This window comes from Myotis myotis, unplaced genomic scaffold, assembly GCF_014108235.1.
Source record: "Myotis myotis isolate mMyoMyo1 unplaced genomic scaffold, mMyoMyo1.p scaffold_m19_p_9, whole genome shotgun sequence".
Lineage (NCBI taxonomy): Eukaryota > Metazoa > Chordata > Mammalia > Chiroptera > Vespertilionidae > Myotis > Myotis myotis.
In genome coordinates this window covers 45,765,998-45,783,127 of record NW_023416401.1, presented here as the reverse complement: position 1 = coordinate 45,783,127, position 17,130 = coordinate 45,765,998, and the positions used below count along the sequence as shown (strand labels likewise).

General features: G+C 38.0%; 1 protein-coding gene and 1 pseudogene across 1 annotated transcript in view; one reads left to right on the top strand and one right to left on the bottom strand.

The window, feature by feature from the left end:
- The window catches only part of DOK6 (docking protein 6), a 242,023-nt gene that overhangs the window by 160,194 nt on the left and 64,699 nt on the right, over positions 1 to 17,130 (top strand). The window lies entirely within an intron of this gene.
- On the bottom strand, positions 2,326 to 3,126 carry LOC118663166 (annotated as a pseudogene).

The following is a 17,130-nucleotide window of genomic DNA, read 5'->3' as shown; positions in this document are numbered from 1 at the left end:
ATAACCTGGGCAGGTTTCGAACTTTAAAATTTTTCTTTGTAAATCTCTTTTTTTGTTAGGATTGAGATGTTTTTAATACCTTATTCTTGTCTGATTAAAAACTTAAGCTTTTGAGAGAGAAATGGTAAAGAAAAGCTTAAAATTATCATTTCTCCATCTCAAGATAACTACTTTTAATATGTTGGTGTACCCTTTCCAATATATTTTAAAATCAATGTAAATAAAGATATACTATAATTTCACTTAATATTACATTGAAAAGTAATCTCTGAGCCCTTTAAAATCAAGTTTCTAAAGCTGTATGGTATCTGAACATACTGACATTAAGGTGTTTCCAGAATTAATTATCATAGATAAAGCCACACTGACCAACTGTAAAGATGTACAAATCTCTGATTATTTTCTTAGCCGAGCCTTTTTAATGAAGAATCACTGGGTAAAAGGAAGTGAACATTTTCAAGGTTCTTCACAATATAGCAAATTGCTTTCAAGGAAACTGATGTCAATTCATACGCCCCCTACTGGTGCAAAGACAGTGCTCTTCTTGACCCCGTAGCCCCAAGTATTAAAATGTTGATTTAAGATATTTCTGTTTTGATAGAGGAATTTGATATTGTGTTATTTTTTATTCTTGTTTGTTCTCTTTATGATTAGAGGCGTGTCCTTGTGTGTATTGTTCACTTGTATTTTTTTCCATCACTGAATTTTGGGTGTTCTTTTCCCATTAATAATTGGGATATTGACCAATTTTTGTGCATCTATTTTATAAATTCCAGACTATCTCACTCTGGTTAAAGGGAGCCAAGAGCAGTAGGGTTTGTCCATATTTGATTTATAGACGCAAAGCTCTTTGCACAGGTATAAGATTTGGTAGCAATTTTTAGCCATTTATTCATATGTACTGCATGCCTTAGGTCTAGGAAGTTAAAAAAAAAATTGGATATATCAAAATACATTTTTTCTGTAATTCCAAAAGAGTAATGCTAAGACAAAGTCTTTTAGGACCTTCATACCTTTTTTTTTTCCTGTGTCTAATTTGGTAAATCTCTTGCTACTCTAATACTGGGACTAATTTTTTCCCCTAGGATAAAACATTAATTAAATGACTTAGGAAACTGTTCTTATCAAGAAACGGAGACTCTGATCTTAATTTTTGCTCCATTAACTTTAAAGTTCAATACATTTTTATTGAACCCACACATACTTTAGTGTGAATTGCTTTTCATTAATTGGTCTCTAGGGATCCCAATGACAGTTTGGCCTTCCTTTTAGGTTTTTTTATTCTCCTTCAGAAAGTTTCTAAACTTTAGTAATAGTCATTAAATCAAGGAATGATTGCCAGAATCAAAGAGATAAAAATCAATGGAGAAAGATGTGAAGGTCTGGTTTGATCTCCTCCTTGGAGTGGTGGCAGGTTGCCACCTACACCAATGAGACAGCTCACAGGAGGCTACTCTTATATGGCTTTAGTAGAACAGTTGAACCATTCATTTATTAACTCGTGATTCATTCAAACGATACACATATTTTCACATTTCTGAAGACCTTCTCCTGAACGGCATCGTTCACTGGTTGCTGCCAGGAGGTGATAGGGATTAGTCATCATTGCCTGCGTGCACCCGGCCTTGGTCATAGATGCTTGTGTTTTTCTCATTTCCATTGATGTTAGTGGAATGTTTGTGCTTCCCTTCTTGAGTTTAATTATACTTCAGTTTGATTATAACTCGTCAATGTCTTGGTCAAGGAATCTTTTAGAACCATTTGAAAAAGGAATATGAATCCTGGGTGCTGTCTAAAACCTCACTATAAACACCTTCTGGTAGATAACATGTGCGCCAACCAGCATAGAACTTAGAGAAGATATGTCAGTGCTTTAGAAGAAAATCTGAAAGTCGAAATCAGTGTGCTCTTTAAGGAAGAAATCTGTAGCACTAATTCTCCCAGTGGCAAGTGAAATGATCTTTTGTGGAAAAAAGGGAAGCAAAGGGCATTGATAACTCTAGGTTGATTCACAAGAGTTGGACTCTGTATGAGTGAAAGCTTTAGCCATTCCTTCCTTAACTTATTTTATTTATATTTTTCTGCATGATTAAGAGTAATGTACTATCATCCATGAAAAGTGAGCCTGAGTCTTTCAACACATACAAAAATTATAAGTGATAAAAAAAATTGTATGATAATATAATTGGCACATTTTTCCTATAGTGATATATAAAATGAAGATGGGTCTTATAATCTTTAGTGCTTTATATTTTTTTTCCATCCCCGAAGCCCCCACGGGCTTTATTAGCCACTGCAGCCACCTCTGCTGTTGCTGCCTCTGGTATTTGCTAAGCGGGCGGGCAGGTGGGCAGGGACACAGGTGGGCTGCTACTTGAGAAGCTTCCTCATGGTGCCCAGGGTCGGGCTCCTGTACTCCCTACCAAAGTGGTTCCAGTGGTTCAGGTAGATAAAGAGCTGGTAGAGCAGCTGCCGCTTGTCGAACCCTGGAGCCTTAGGGATCTTCCGGTGGTAGGCGGTGAGGAAGGACCTGGGGAAGCCGCCGAACATCAAGGCAATTGCCAGTTCAAACTGAGAATGGCCATAGAAGGACGCTGGGTCGTAAATAAGGGGTCCCGAGTCGTCCTCGGCCACGTTTCCTGACCAGAGACCCCCGAGAAGAAGTGCGGGGACAATCTCTAGGCCACGAAACAGATCCGGGATCTTCACCTGTAGCTGCGACCAGAGCTCTCGTGCCTCTGATCAGCATAGTCCTTCTCAATGAGGTCCAGCTGCGCTGGGAGCCGGTGCCGGGTGAAGAAGGTCGACCAGTCGTCCTGCCACTCATTCACCCACTGTGTTCGCCTCCTCCCTCAACTTGTCCCCGAGCTTCTGGTTGTAAAGGTGCAAATCTGCCACCTGTTCTCCAACTCTCCAAACCTGACTGAGCCCTCCAAACACAGGCCCCGCGTCAGTGCCGTAGGAGCGCCCCTCGCTGATGCAGCCCCCGCCAGAGCGCCCCAGGGCGCGCAGGGTCGCGGTGCGCAGCTCCTAGCGCAGCCGGTACTTTATATTTGGCAGAATATGACAGTTATGGAGTTTATTAATACATGCCAGGCATGTGCAGGGTGGTTGGGATAACTTCATGATGCTTATAAGCTATTTAGGCAGGAAAGTAATACGATAAACAAATTAGTATAAACATGTATAATATGTTACATGTTGATGAGTATTATGGAAGAAGAGGCATATTAAAGGAATGCTTGTGCTATGGGAGGGTGCTATTTGATAAGGTGGTCAAAGAAGCCTCTTATCTATGGAAATATTCCTATAGACACATAAAGGTTGAGGAAGAAGGTCTGTAGGCATGTACTTGAGAAATATCATTACTGGCCAAGGGAGTGTCAGGTCTAAGAGCTTGACCAGGAACAGTGTAGCACTTGCATATTTAAGGAACAGACAGTGTGGCCAGAGCAGAACAAGTAAGGGGGTTTTAGGAGATGACATCAGACAAGGGCTATGAGCCAGGCTAAGTAGCATCTGTGGGGTCAGCTGAAGGATTTGGGATTTCACTCTCAATGGGATGGGAAGCCAATGGGGCACATAGTCAAGCTGATGCAATCTCACCTGTGTTATAGAAGAGTTCACTCTGGGTGTTGTATGGAAACCAGACTGTAGAAGGTAAGGATGAAAGCAAGAACAGTTAGGATCCTATAACAATAATCTAGGCAAGAGATGTTAGACCAAAGGTGTAGCAGGGAAGAAGAGGGGAAGGTGCCAGGTTTAAAGTTCGAGTCTGAATAGATGCGGAAAGTGAGAAAACTATATTAATCATATATGACTTCAAGAATTAGTCCAAGCAACCAGAACAACATAGTTGCCATTTACTGTAACATAGAAGACTGAAGGGATGAAAGATTAGGTTGAAAATCAGGAGTAGTCATTCATATATTTTTAATACAGTCTATTGTTCTAATTGTTCTATTTCATTCTTAGTTATTGCTGTTACTCTCTAACTGTGTTCGATTCCTTTACATAGGAATATGTGTATGGGAAAAAAGTATTTGTAGGATTCAGTACTATCTGTGGTTTTAGGCATCCACTGGGGATCTTGGAACATATCCTCCATAGATAAGGGGGGACTACTCTTTACTTTGGTATTTGTCTTTAAGATAGAGGGCGTAATATGTACTTTTGTGTTATTATGAAAGCTCCAGACACAGGATAATGTGCTTAGTAAATAGTAGCCCATAGTTGTCCTGGCCGAGTAGCTCAGTTGGAGTGTCATCCCATACATCAAAAGTTTTGGGTTCAATTCCCTGTCAGGGCTCATACTTAGGTTGCAGGTTACAACCCCAGTCAGGGTGCATACAGGAGGCAACCGATTACTGTTCCTCTTTCACCTTGATGTTTCTCTCTCTCTCTCTCTCTCTCTCTCTCTCTCTCTCTCTCTCCTCCTCCTCCTCCTCCTCCTCTCTCAAATCAATAAACAAATCCTCAGATGAGGATTCAGAAAGAAATAGTAGCCACAGTAGACCCTGTGCAAGTGTTTTAGCTTTATTCTCTACATTTTTTTTGTATATTTTTATTTCTGTTTTTCTTCTACCTCAATATCTTTTAAGGCACACTCATTTCGTCTACTTATTTTATGTGTTTTCCAGAGCTCCAGAGCTATTGGATGCAATTATTTTGGCACAAGTATCATATTCACCTACAGATTTACTGAGATGCTAATGAGCTACCAGCTTCAGGACCCCTCTCTAATAAAAGGGGCCCTTACAATCTCAATATTGAACATGTGTGATCAATATTTTTGTCATTGTGCACAAGTGAAATATTTTTCTACTCTTCTTATTAAAGTGAAAGCCTCCAAAACTGTATAAACTCTGGGCCCTTCAAAAACCTGGATCTGTTCCTGCTCACTCTTGTATCTGTTAAAGTATTTTCCCAATGTGGGTCCTGGATTTGTATAAGCATATCTACCTATTCCTCACTCTTTCCTTTCCAAATGGAATTTTTAAAAAAACTCACTCCCAAAATGGTGGCCTGCACTGGAGTCGTGGTACCTCACCATGAAACATTGATGCCTGGATCACATGGAAATTAAACTGCTGATCATGGCCGTAAATTTAATCAGTGCTCTGAGCAAAGTGATAAAAACTAGTTAGAAACTCAACAGTGCACCCCACTGTGGAGAAGGGAGTTCACACCCCTAGTCTGTGATCCACCTCTCCCCCGAGCAACACTAAAGGGACCTCCAGGGCTACAGAAAGAAAGTAAGGGGTGCCATCTCATCTTGTACAGATATTGGTGACCTCCTGGAATGTTTTCTAATGATATTGCTGGAAGGGGATTCCGCATCCATGGATACAACTTAGCAGGATGCTCCTTGCTTGGGATTCCTGTGGCGAACAGACTTCAACTTTGGATTTATGAGACGGAGCTCCCTAGAGGGTGCCACTTAAGCTAAATATCTGGGATATAAAATAAAGGCATTTCCTAATTCAGAACTCTGCTGGGTGTCCCAGCCATGTTCTTGACAAAGCGACCTCATGCATCTGTGGAGATAGCGAATATCCAGCGCCAGGAGCTGGTGGCCCACACCTCTTCCTGCCTTGTTGTGCCTCTTGATTGTGGTAAAATGTGATACTTGTAAAATCTCTTGACAAACTGACCCTTTGGCCTGACTCACCCCCAAAATGCTCAAAAATGGTTTCCAGAGAATCAGTAAAATTCAGAACAGAAAATATGATCCATTAATATTCCTTATAAATGAGTAATCCTTTAACATAAGTTTTTTAGCAATATATCTGGGTCTGATGAAAAAAAATAATAAAATAGATGTTTCAATTAGCTTTTATTAACACCAATATACACCTAGTTGGAACAAAGAGCTGAGGAGATTTTGCAAGGAAATTCATCTCAATCATTGAATATCTAGCAATATTTTTAAATATATTTTTTATTGATTTCAGAGAGGAAGGGAGAGGGAGAGAGAGATAGAAACATCAATGATCAGAGAAAAATCAGCTGCCTCCTGCACAACCCACACTTGGGATCAAGTCCGCAACCTGGGCATGTGCCCTGATCAAGAATTGAAACGTGACCTCCTGATTCATAGGTTGGCACTCAACCACTGAGCCATGCCGACTGGCTTAGCAATATTTTTATATGATAAATATGTATACGATGACATTCTCCCAAATGTGATTAGTGCATTTGTCAAAACATAAAGAACTTAGGCATGTTGAATTATGCTTTCATTGGCCCACAGAATGACTCCAAGAGTACATGAATCAAAAAGGAATTCATGTGTACAATGTGTGTGCATAAATCTAACTATGCCACAGGAACTCATTTTGTATATTTACTTTTATTTGCTATTTTGGTTGTAATCAATATAATTTAGAAAACCCATTCCTTAGGGAAAAGTACTAGAATGAAAAAATCTTTATAGCTGACCACATTTGGCATTTTGACATTGTACATTTCTCACATTAAGGTAATGTAACGAGGTGGTTTTAAACTAAAATATGAAATCGCAGACAATGCGCTCTGGGTCAAGGTTTCCTTGTGGGAGATACTTAACTCCTGTGATCATCAATTTCCTCATCTGAAAACTGGAGATTAATTTTTCCTAGTGCATGGGGTTGTTTTAGAATTAAATGAGATGATAGGCGCATAAGGAAATGATCACAGTGCCTGGCATGCGGCAAGCGCGCAGCAAATAGGAGCCACAGCTACTATGAATTAGACCCATTGTTGTCTTTTGTTTTAATTTGAGGCAGCATCTGAGTTTAGAGGATACCTGAGTTTTCTATTTTAAAAGAGAAACTACAAATCAGGTCACACGTGATAATAAACAAGGTAGTATATGCTGACAGCTTTTCAAGCTGAAGGCCTCAGTGCCCCTACCTCTCACATCCTGTTCTGTGTGGCAGAATGTCAATCAAGTGCTTAGTTAACCACAGGCCTGAGGAATGAGAAACACAACTTTTGACATTTGGCTTTGCAGATGCAATGAATTCTTCCAACCTTTCAGTCTTTGAAATAAAGGATTCTCCCTGGAGTTCCATTTGAAAGACTCACGCTCCATTGCTCTGTAAAAGGATTGTATTTGAAACAAGTCAAATCAGGGTCATGCAGGCATAGAACGTGCCCCACTGACTTTCTATTTGCTTTCCTATTACCACTTTGAACCCACTCTGCTAGTGTCTGGGATTTCTGAGGCTACTATGTTTGCATTCGTTGTATTACTATTAAGGCAATTGGCAGGAACTGGATCATTCAGCAGAGAGCTGGACAGCCAACCCGTTAGTAACTGTGCTGGAATTAACTAATTTATTTGCAATATAAAGTCTAATCAAAAGGAAAAGGCATGCTTTAGCAATAGCATTTCAGCAGCCAAATCCCAACTCTATTCAAATGGATTCATTTGTATTTCCTCCAACCTTGCTTAGCAGGCTCAAAACTAATTCCTCTCTCCTGGGGAGATCAGAGTGCAACATGGACCCTCCCCCAGAGGAAATTTGTGCCTCCTTGAGGAAGGATTCTTTCCTCCCTTCCACATTACTGGGGAATTGGTTGTGCAAAGCCCACTTAGTCCTTATTATTCTGTAAATCTCCACCTTAAGGAGTAAATTGGCAAACTTTAGCTGAGAATGGCACCCTATAATGAGTGGGCAATTTATTTTATTTTTTTAATATATTTTATTGATTTCAGAGAGGAAGGGAGACGGGGAGAGAGACAGAAACATCAATGATGAGAGAGAATCATTGATCGACTGCCTCCTGAACGCCCCCCACTGGGGACCGAGCCCAAAACCCAGTGTGCCCTTGACCAGGATCTGACCTGGGACCCTTCAGTCCTCAGGCCGACACTGTCCACTGAGCCAAACTGGCCAGGGCGTGTGGACAATTTAGTACACAGCTACCTTCATTATAAGTGACAAACTATAAATGTATCACATGAGGTTCTAATATGGTGTTTCTGTTTTCACCATGGAAATAAATGGTGAAAGCCATAACCCAAAATAGCTAGGGTTATATTTTGTTTTGTGTCGTTATGCAGGTTCCACTGATTCTCTACTCTAGCCACATGTTCTTTTCCGATACTAATCTACCTTGGAATGCCCCTGTGTTGTTTCATTTAAAGAAGATTCTCAGATTATGCCTTCAGTTACTCAAAGTTGCTTTAGATAAGACTCTCTGCAACATTGACAAAAATGTCTTCCTCGCTGAAACCGGTTTGGCTCAGTGGATGGAGCGTCGGCCTGCGGACTGAAGGGTCCCAGGTTCGATTCCGGTCAAGGGCATGTACCTGGGTTGCGGGCACATCCCCGGTGGCAGATGTGCAGGAGGCAGCTGATCGATGTTTCTCTCATCGATGTTTCTAGCTCTCTGTCTCTCTCCCTTCCTCTCTGTGGAAGAATCAATAAAATATATTTAAAAAAAAAAAAGTCTTCCTCTGGTTACTTAGGACTTGTCCTAGAATGGTGTCTTAAATTCTGCTGGTTTTGCTAAGAATAACTTGTGAATTCTTTCTAATTTCCAAATGGATACCAAGTGAGCAAAACTCCTGGGGAACATTGATCTGATTTTCTATCCCTATGGTTTTGTTTTTTTTCCAGAATGTTATTTAAATGCATGTCTGGCTACTTTCAATTAGCATAATGCCTTTTAGATTTTTCCATAGTGTCTCATATAGAAGAGTTCATTTCTTTTTATTGTGTTATGAATGTACTACAAATTCTTTACCCACTCACCAGTTAAGAATTTTAAACATATTTTAGTTTCTTACTTTACATAAACTCTTGAGTTCTGGTTTTAAGGAAAATTCTATTTCACTTTTTTAAAAATATATTTTATTGATTTTTTACAGAGAGGAAGAAAGAGGGATAGAGAGTTAGAAGCATCGATGAGAGAGAAACATCAATCAGCTGCCTCCTGCACACACCCCCACTGGGGATGTGCCCGCAATGAAGGTACATGCCCTTGACCGGAATCGAATCTGGGACCCTTCAGTCCGCAGGCTGATGCTCTATCCACTGAGCCAAACCGGTTAGGGCAATTTCACTTTTTTTTGTACCCCAGAGAAATTGACTCAATTTAGCCCATAAATTTCTGCATCGAATGTAGATTTATTTCTGAATATTAATCGCTATACAATGTAATATTTCTTTACAAAAAGCTTTTATAATCCAAATATTAATATGTAAAAGTATTCATTGTCTCATTTTAAGATATATTTCTCTGTGAGTAAAACATAAACTTCAAGAAATAAATATTTTATGAAAGCAATAGAAAATATGGGTAATATATTTCATGTTGCACCTAATAAGAATTTATAAACAAAAAAAGTTAGAATACATCGGTAATTGTTTTAATAAGTTTTATCATTATTTAAGTTTGATGAGGTCAGCAGATTAGGAGATTTTTCCCATTGAAAAGACAGTTTGTTACTTACAGTTCCCAAGAGAAGGAAGGCATGCAATGGCTTGGGGGAGGGAAGTGGGGCACGTGGGGAAGCATCAGGGTTGGTCAGTGGGAGACAAGGGCCTTTATTGTGGAACTGATGAGGCAGGGTAAACAGGTTTAGGATTGGCTGGTTTGAATAATTTCAGCTGGCATAGGGGCAGCTTTGCCCCCAGTTGTTGGTTACCTGGCCCCAGAGTGATTAGGGCAGCTGGATAGTGACCCAGAGTGGGAGGGCCTAGTGAAGTAGGTAGCTAGAGATTGGGGCTCTGCACTTGAAAAGCATGCTTGCAGGTGAGTTATTTATAGTCTCTAGAAATTGTTTGGGGCGGGGGCGGGGGGAGGGGGGAGAGGAGCAGCCCCTCTTGAGACAGCAAGGTCCTTGATGTCAAAGATCAGAATTCAGAAGAGAAAAGACATAGTACAGTAATGTGTTTTCTAAGTATATATTCTTCTAAAAAATGTAACTCTTTCAATGCTCTTTAAAATCAGTCAGAAGTTGCTACAGTTGACGGGAACAAGAGCAGAGGGATCTGTGGTGTCGGTCAGTCCTGGAGACACTGAGGAGTAGATTTGCCTCTTCCTGCTTTTGAAGTGATTGGGAGGAGGAAAGAAACAGTGGAGTGAAGCACACAACAGCTGACTGAAAGCTGAGGGAAACAGGCAATTCCCACACAGCAAGAAGGGTTGAGTTGCTTAATTCTCTAAGCAGAAAGCAGAAACTCTTAGGTGAGTTGGAAGTAACAATAGAGCACATTTCATCAAGAAAGGAACTATGAGGCAGAGTTTGGAAATAACAAGGTGATAAGATTGTTAGAGAAAATGTTTCTCTACTATCATGATGAAGCCCCTATTTAGTTTTTTTAAAAGGAAGCCTATTTTGTGCCACACTCATCAAAGAGTGACCACTTTCTATTGTGCCAATAGCTTTACCTCATAAATGAAAGGGAATGGGCCTGGTATTTTCATATGAGTCATGAATTCTCCCCTTCAGATAAGCCCGGTAACATACACTATGAACACTCCATCTGCTGGTTCTCTATTTGCCTCTCACTGTAATGTGACCAAAGATAGCATTGACCTGGGTGTGTCACTGGCAGTGAGAATGAGGATGACCATTGGTATGAATATACTAGACTCTACAAAAAGGAAAACTTCAGTCAGCTCAGAATCTAAACAGCTAAGACATCGAGAATACAAAATAATGGTTTAGTATGTGCTAGACCTAAATTATTCTATAATCCTAGGAGAGGGAAGGATGTAATTAAATTGTTGAAAGCAAAAGATGATTGACACCTCAAGACCTCGGCCCCATGTGGTTGACCAGTAGTTTGCATGAGCATTAGTTCTCACCAAAAGAACATGTTTTAAAGATTAAGCATGGAACTATGATTAAGGAAGCACAGACTTGCATTGATGTGTTTATATATTTTTTATAACCTGATTTACATTATTAAGCATAATAATAGCTACTGGCTTCCCATGCTGTTATAGTGTATAATTATACTTGTGAATGATCTATCTGTCTGTCTCTCTCTCTCTCTCTCTCTCTCTATATATATATATATATATAGATAGATAGATAGATAGATAGATACACACACATAAATGTATGTATAAAATATAAATATTTGTTGTTGCATGCTATTGAGTTAGCTTTGACTCCTGGCCACCCTACAAATGAGTGATGTCCCCAATGGCCTGTCCTCAGCAGCTCTGATCAGCTCCTGTAGACAGATGCCTGTGGCTTCCTTTATGGAGTCAATCCATCTCATATTTGGTCTTCCTCTTTTTTACTACTTTTGATTTTTTCTAGCATTGTTATCTCTTCCAAAAAAATCCTGTCTTCTCATGATGTGTCCAAAGTAAGACAGCTTCAGTTTTGTCATTTTGCTTCCAGTGATGTTTCAGGCTTAATTTTCTCCAGGACCCTCGTGTTCATCCTTCTAGCAATCCAGAGTACCCATAGAGCTTCCCTCCAACTCCACATTCCAAGTGAATTGATTTTTTTTACTGTCAGACTTCTTCACTGTCTGACTTTAGTATCCAAGCATAGCAATAGGAGACTGATGATCTTAACCTTAATCTTTAATGACACTTCCTTGCTCTTTGTGATCTTTCATATTTAATTCTTTGTTTTTCCCCTACCCACACCTTTTGCAGATAACTTCTTCCATGATCTACCCAGTCTTGTGGCCCAGCCCTCCCCAACACTCTTTTTATGAATCATACCACTTCTATCACAGCACTTATTTTCTTAGATTATTTTTATAGTTTCTTATTTCATTGTTGCCAGCCTACTGATGAAGCCCTGGAATGCTGCTACTATTATTTATTGCTCTCTGTATCTTCAGTGTATGTACATATAAGTTAATTCTAGAATTAATGGATTTTCAAAGTTCTATGATATTTTAATTACAAAGAAATAAATCTTAACTTATATTACATTTATTTCTCAAAAGATATATGACTGTCTTTATTTTAGGCTAAAGATAAAGTTTCAATGCTATAATTCACTAAGATGCCCTTCATCTCTGAGTCATTCTGTCAGCATTCTAATTCAAAGTACAGAATTTACAGTGTCAGGATCTTGGAGAAGGCAAACATAAATTGTCTCAGGAAGAAGATAATATGCATTTTAGGGATCACATTATTTCAATAAAAAGTTTATCACATAATAAAAAATAATCAAAACACAGCAAGATGAGACAGCATGAAGAACAATTAGATGAAACAATGGACAATAATAATAAGCCCTGGAATTATCATCTGCAGACTTTGAGATAAATGTGCCTACAACAATTAAAGAGATAACCAACAAGGTTTAGAATTTTGCCTAAATACTGAAAACTATTTTGAAAACATAGCAGATGATAATATCAAATAGTAGTGTAAAACAGCAAAAATTATTGTTATATTAGTAGTATTATTGATATTATGATCATCATTACCATCTCTGGCAATTCTCAGAGTTCATTGGGTTCTTGCTCATTCATTTCTCTCATGTGTTTGCAAGGCAGATGGAGCCTGGGATGGAACATTTCAGAGACTTCCTTGCTCACATGTCTGGAAGCTGACTTCATTCAGATCTAGGTCTCCACTGGGTAGTAAGCTGGACACTTAGACGTAGCCTCCTTAAGGCCTATGCTTCCTAAGGCATGATGATTGACTTCCAAGAGCAAATATCTCAACAAAGATGGAGTCAAGTAGAAGCCAGCTTTTTGAGCTAAAACTGGAGGTCATACATATCACTTGTGTTCCATCCTGTTCACTAGAAGTAAATCACTAAGACAAGCCCAGATTCAATGGAAGTGGAGTAAGACTCCTTTTTTTTGATAGAAATAATGTCAAAAAATTGCAGGTTCAAACAACATAAAACACCAAACATTATGAATAAATTAAATTACAAATTAGACATAGCTGAAGAAATAGTTGATTAATTGGAAAAAAATCTCAGGAGGAAATATCCAGGAAAAAAATAATACACAAAAGTCTGAAGGAGAACATGAGAAATACGGAGAGTTCTTATGTATAATTGGAGTGCTAGAAGAGAAGAGTGAAAAATGAACAATGAGCCAATAAGATATAATGGCTGAGAATTTTCAAAAATAATAAAAGACATCATACCATAGAGTGAAGAATTTCTACTAAATATAAGATGGCTAAATAAAAAATGAACTTACAAAGAAACATTTTATTTTCAAAAACTACAATGTAACATAGCTAATAGCTTTACAGGTTATGAAAGCCAGGAAAAAAATGGAATAAAACCTATGAGATACTAAAGGAAAATAACTGTCTACTAAAAATTCTATTCTTAGTAAAAATATCTTCAAGAATAAATGCAAAATAAAAATGTTTTATAATAGAAATGTTTTACAAACCAAAGCAGATAGAAGACCTTCAAGAAAGGAAATATAGGTATACTAAAATATATATTTCATGCAAAAGAAAACTGTTCCCAGAATAAAGATGAAAAGAGTGAATATCTGAAACTTAAAAAGCTGATTCTGACAGTTATATGGAAGTGAATTAGAAAAACTCCTATAATTTAGCCAGTTCATTCTTGAAGAATAAGCTGAGAGGACATCCCCTTCCAGGGTAGATTTAGCACAAGAATAGATCTTTGGCCATTAGAAGAAACATAGAAAGAAGCTCTTACATAGCTGTTTGTTTTACAGCTAAGTTGGTACTCTAGAACCTTGAGGAATAGCCAGTTGACTTACACCATTTTTAGTAAATGATGTAAGTCAACTGGATAACCCTAGGGAATACAGAATAACTTGATACAACCCCAAAATTTACTATTTTTAGACATTAAGATGTTCTGAATCCTATTTTAGGATGCTGAAAGGTAGAGCACACTGAAAAGCATGATAATTCTAGTTTGTGTCTGTTAAAATATTTTACTGTGATAATATTGGGTCAACTTTCAACTCTTTGCCTGTATCTCCTAATTTCCTAACTGAAAGGAAACTTACTAGGTAATAAGATTAGGACAAGTGGTTAAGTCAGAAATGGTTCAATGTTTGCATTTCCCTTTTGGTTCTATGTTAATTCTAATGTTAAATGTGTTTGTTTAGGACAATGAACAAAGAGTCACTAAGCTGAAAATAGAAAATCTGAATACAAAGTTCAGATTCTCTAACCTAAGTTACTATTGGCCTAGAATATCAAAATTGATTTCCTGAAGGATAGTCAAGTGAGAGTTCACACGGTTGAAAGTCTTTCATCTATCTTTCAGCATAATTTACATGGACATAATATTTAACTCATTCATTTATTTTTTCATATAGTCATTTCACAGTTGTTGGGTTCTGGCTTTTGAATGATAGATAGCATGGTGATTATATGACCATGTTCCCTTAAAAGACTCTTTCTTAAAATCAGAAGATTTATTGAAAGGCAGTTCATCGACAGTGATTATTTTAATCAAATGAGCATACTTCAAAAATCTAAAGAGGTAGAATAAGTAAATTCCTATATTAAGAACTAAATACAAGCAGAAAGGAGGGATTTTTCTGTAGTTCTTAGAAATGCCCTTACAGCTTGCTCATAAATGTATTTGTAGATTCAACCTTGACTTCCTTATCATTTTTGTCCTTAATGCTGCTAGTGTTCACTAGCATAAAGACTGTACATAAATTCCAAAGCTTGCCTTCATCAGGTCATAAATAAGAAGAGCCTATACTCACGTACTTAGGATATAATACAAATTCCTAGATTAAAATGTTCTCTCCTGTGTTCTTGACAGATCTCTTCAATAAGTGATAGAGAATATTACCTAAAGTCCTTCTCTGAAAGGTCTTTTCTCCAACAAGCAGATCCACTTCTGGCACATGCAGGCACACAAAACATATCTGCTTAATTATTTCAAGATGTTCATAGCTTAAGCCAATTATTCACTCAGAGAGTGTGATTTATTTTCTGGCTTATCTCCTCTTCTAATGGGAGGACCTTGATGACATACTCACCTGAAGTTCCAAGGTAGCTACCTATACATCGGGCTAGACTGAAAATAAACATAATCATAAAGTTTTTCATAAAAATACGTTTATGACAATATAAATTCTAAGACTATGAAAATAATGCTTTGCTTATCTAAAAGAATAAGTCTAATTTACTTTCTCCAGTCACATTGGGCAGCTGCGTGAGGCACACACTCAGGTGTATTCTCCAACTGCAACAAGCATCTTCATCTCTCTACCTTGACACTCATCATCCATCAAAAAATGCTAATTATATTAGTTCTTTCCCGAGCCAGCTCCCTTGGAAGGAATTTTTAAAATGCAGTGGAAGCATTGTTATGAAATTATTTAAAGTATGTATTTCATACATTTATTGATGAGAACAAAAACAGAGAATATAACCATTAAAGAATTATTTTTCTTACAGCTACAAAAGACAAAACTAAAAATGTATGAATAAATAAAAAGTAAACACCTTTTTCTTAACATGAATGAAGTTAAAGAATCATTATAAGCTTATTCTCTTTAGTGACAACTATGGATATACTGAGTAAAACCTGTTTGACGTCTTTAAACAAAGAGGCTCAATTATGAGGGAATTTTTAAACTACAAAGGGTCCGTTCAAGGGTGCTTGTGAATTTGGAATATCATGATAAATTTGGAGGAGTCAAAAGCTCTCTAAAAGATATGGCATTGTTTCATCCCTCTTTTCAATGAAGATCTTAATTCTATGTTATGAAATAAAATTACATTTTATGGTCTATGTGTCAGTTGAATAACTGAGTTTTGGTATTCTTAGTATGTTCTTCAGGGAAGAAAATTATACTTTATACTATTTACACCTCAGAACTTTTTTCCAATAAAAGAGGGTATTTTCCAACTAAGTTATTATTTTTATCTCCTAATGAGTGCCTTCCAACAGCCTAGCAACTTCTCATTGATGTAGACATCAGCATGGGACACACACCCGCTGTCTCAGCCTGGACACACTTTTTCTTTGATCTAAAGATAGGAGAATATTAGCAACCAAGCTTTAGAGACAGCCACCATGTTTTCTCCCACAAAAGCCCATCTCCTTGGCACCTCTCTCAGTGATTTAATATGGACTGCACCAGCATGATATCTCAAATGTACCAAACATCCAACTTAAAAAATGCAGCTTTTCAATTTTTCAGCCTAGTCATTATTACAATTTTCTGGAGAAACCCTTAAGGACTACATACTGTAAGCTCATTCTCCCTATGTAGTCATGGCTCAGGATAGAAAAGTTGAATAACACTTATTGTCATATTCTGTTTGTTTTAGCCATTGGCTAACCTTCCTGTGCCAAATACAAGAATATATGGCATTAGCTTCCATCTAGATATACTCTTTGACCTAGTTAGGGAATCTTCTAAGTCAAGGTCTTGATGTGTTTGAATTCTGAGCTATCTCTCTTAAGACTATAACCCATAAAACTTATTTCTCTCAACCTTCTAATTCCTCTTTTTTTGTTCTTATTACGTAATCTTTTCCACTTGTGATTTTAACTAATATGCAACACCCAAATTCATCTGCTGACATATATGGCCAACATGCCTATGGAAACACACATGTTAAAAAAAACGTTCCCCTACTTCACTTCCAATGCTCAGGCATTGTGCTCTGAGGAAAATTGCTCTGGCTGCTCTGTACACAACAGAAAGCATGTCTTTCTGAGACCTTCCAGGAGCACCTTTTTCTTCCATCATAGCATATAGATACTAATAATGTGTGATACAATAATGTATAATATTTAAAAATAATTGTTATGTTTTTATATTTGCAAAGAATGGTTCCATCAGGCTATCTCTTGCTGTTTTAACAAGTCACCCAAACTTTATTGGCTCTAGTAACCATTTCTATTCATCTTAGGTCATCAGTTCTGCTCAACTAGGCAAGTTTCCACTAATCTTGGCCAGAGATTGGTGATCTGATAAGGTGTCTCCTACTGGTGCAGTGGCTGGCTCAGTGACAAGTTGAGCATGACTGGGACATGTGTCTTGTCATCCTGCAGACTACCTGGGTTTGCTCACACGGTGGCAGGGAGCCCAAGTGCACAGGCACTTTGTAAATTGCTGATTAAGACTCATTCATTATTTCCCTGTGGCCAAAGCAAGTATCAAGGCTGGCACAGAATCAAAAGATGGAGAAAATTTGCCACCTTTGATTGGAGGAGCACCAAAGGCA